The sequence below is a fragment of the Fukomys damarensis genome, unplaced genomic scaffold, assembly GCF_012274545.1.
Source record: "Fukomys damarensis isolate Sample0158 unplaced genomic scaffold, DMR_v1.0_HiC HiC_scaffold_5, whole genome shotgun sequence".
Taxonomy (NCBI): Eukaryota; Metazoa; Chordata; class Mammalia; order Rodentia; family Bathyergidae; genus Fukomys; species Fukomys damarensis.
Genome location: NW_022900917.1, coordinates 12,449,528 through 12,452,543, shown reverse-complemented (window position 1 = coordinate 12,452,543; position 3,016 = coordinate 12,449,528). Strand labels below are relative to the sequence as shown.

Genomic DNA, 3,016 nt, shown 5'->3' with positions numbered 1-3,016 from the left:
TGGGGGAAAAGAGACAGTGTTCTGATCAAAGCAAATAGACTTGAACAAATGTGGCACAGTTTCATTTTACATTATCCCTTCATCTCTGTAATGCGTACTTCACACATAGGCGTGTCAGATAGATACTGAGGGTCCAGTGGTGGGCAAGAGAAGTCAAGAACATTGCACACCTAGCATTTTAGTGAAGGGTAGCATGCTACCTGGTTTCCAAAGACAGTGGCCATCAACTCATCCTTCCGTATATGCCTTTTCCTTACCTCCCCACCAGTGATGTCCTAGCTTTGAATTTGGGCAGGACCTATGGCTTCTTTGACCAACAGAACACAGATGAAATTATGCTCCAGAACATCCAAACCCAGGCATTAAAAAGGCCTGGAAGAGAGGCATGGGGGGGCATGCCTGTAATCCCAGTACTCAGAAGACTGAGGCAGGAGGATCTCTGTGAGTTAAGACCAGCCTGGGTTACATAGTGAGTTCCAGGGTACTATGAACTACATAGTGAGACCCTGTCTCAAAAAAAAAAAAAAAATCAAAAGGTAAAACAACTTTAAAAAAGAAGGCATGTGGATGAAATTTAGTTTTTTGTTTTATTTTTGGTACCAGGGATTGAACTCAGGTCCCTGCACCTGCAAGGCAGGCAGTGCAACCACTGGGCTAAATCCCTGGCCCTGATAAAATTTAGTTTTGTCTAAATGGTTAACATCAGTAATAATGATTATACAAAATAATTATGAATGGATAATAAAACAAGGCACTTGACTTAAAACTTAATGTGACCTGCAATATTCAATCATTTTACTAAAATTCAGATTTCATTGAAGCATTACTATTTATTTATATTGATATCAAGTGCAATCATCTCTAATATTTATTTTTATAAATTTAAGACCTAAAATACTCACAAGTTTAAAACATCACTTATTACCTTTTAAAAGCATTTGCTTTCTGATCATGAACCCTCACAGTTTTGAGTGAAAGATGGAAGACAATTATATAGATTTGCACTAACTTTTTACAAACAAATGTTAAAAAGACATTTTGTCTATTGCTTCTTGATTTGTTTTATGAGTACATCAATATTTCAAGTTGAAAAAACATTGCTGAGTTATATGAATAAATTAACTCCAGTATTTTTTTCTTGATTCTTGAATTACAACTAATAAATCTGGAAGTCTGTAAACAGAGGTCAACAAAAGTTGTAATACATAATCAATTAAAGATAATTTACAACATTTTTATTATGGATATAGAAAAAATAATTACATCTAAAATATAAAAAGCTGCTGATGCCAAAATACAAGCTTAACTCTGTATCAAATATTTAAAAATATATAAATATATATTAAAATAACTAATCATATATTATACGTCATTTAATAAGAATATGCTCATGTTATTAAGATATTACTTATATTCAGTAAAAAACTGTTAAATCTAAATTCTAGAGATAATGCTATTTTAAGGAACTAAAATCATAATTTCTGCAGCCACACAGGCTGCTCGCGCTCCCCCACCTCGATCATCCCATGCCTTCATTGGAGCAGACCAGTGGGAACTGTCCAGCCATGTGGGTGCCTCTGCAGCATTCCCCCCTCCCCTGTGCTCAGGCCTCATGGCTGTGACGGTACTTGAATCTGGATCCACATTGCAGAGGCACAGGAGGTCATAAAGGCCCTTTTGCTGAGCTCCGGAAGATAGAACAGAAGTGAACAACTGCAATAGAGGCACATCAGACCTCTGTTGTTGGTAAGTTGGAGGGGTCACCAACTTCCATTAGAACCTGGACTATCCTCAAGGGAAGGGCAGCTGGAACCTGCAGTAGAACCTTGCAGAGTTCAACCCTGCAGGTCAGGGTGCTCAACTTGGACCTTGCAGCCGGTATTCAGCCTGAATCTCAGGGATCGGCCATTGGCTAGCTGAGACTAACTGACAATTCTGTACATTGCTGCCCACACTGTCTATTGTGACAGCAGAGATAGACTCTGAAAGAGGCTTTTTCAATTTTTTTTTCTTTTCCTCTTATTTTATTTTTTTTAATTTTATTTTTTCCCATTCTGCAAATGCTTCCTTTCTTCTTTCTTTTTTTCCCACTCAGTCCCTTGCTCTCCCACATTATTCTTCATCTCCTTTTTTTTCCTGTTCTTACCCTGACAAGATTTCTTCTTGCTTTTTCTTTCCTTCTCTCTTTTTCCTTCATTTGATTGTCATTAGTTTCAAAGGAAAGTGAGTACAGTTTATAATGTCCCTATTACTGTTAAGTTGTTTGATTCTTCTCTTTGTTCTTGCACTCTGTCTTTACCTCTGGTCTTCAACAATTTCCTAGTTAGCATGATCATCCTGTGTCCTCTGGCTTCACTTGAAACCTCCTATTATTTTGCCTATCTATTCCTCTCCTCTCAACTCCTTCTAAGTACCAACCCTGAAGGGTAAATTTGCTATATTGAAGAGTTTATCCACTATAAACATATTTTGGATTGGCCCTGAATTTTAATTTAATTCACATGGATAAAGTTGATAGATTAATAAATACCACAAATGGTAAATTTCTAAGCTGTGCTTGGTGCTACAGTGTTGCTGATTGTATCAATTGTGCTAAAGAGTTGTGATTGATTTAATGAGTTATTCTTTCTGATATTATGAAAATAAGAATGTCTCTGAATCATTAGAGACTAAAAATCTAAAGAGCAGCTATATATGGAAGATAAAATTATTAACCCAGGAATTAAACCTAGGACAGCCAAATAACAAAAATAAAAATGAGAAAACACTTAGGCAAGGCACAAATACAGACTTCCAAATACAAATACAAACTTCCAAATACAAACTCTAGGGGAAATGAGGTGGAAAAGTCTGACAATCAGCCACCAGGACACCCTGAACTCATAACAAGACAGATCAATCAGGCTGTAGAAAAATTCAAAACAGAAATAATTTCCCAGGTAAGTACAGGGATGGTGAGCACAATGAAAGATATGATTATAGACAGTAGAACAGAAACAGACCAAAAAAAAAAAAA

The 3,016-nt window shown here is 36.4% G+C and overlaps 1 long non-coding RNA gene across 1 annotated transcript in view; it reads right to left on the bottom strand.

The window, feature by feature from the left end:
• Positions 1–1,591, bottom strand: part of LOC104859050 — a 23,671-nt gene extending 22,080 nt beyond the window's left edge. Inside the window, exon 1 of the long non-coding RNA XR_779276.2 lies at positions 1,515–1,591. This is a non-coding gene — a long non-coding RNA (uncharacterized LOC104859050). The remainder of the gene's footprint in view (positions 1–1,514) is intronic.
• Between the last annotated feature and the right edge of the window lie 1,425 nt (positions 1,592–3,016).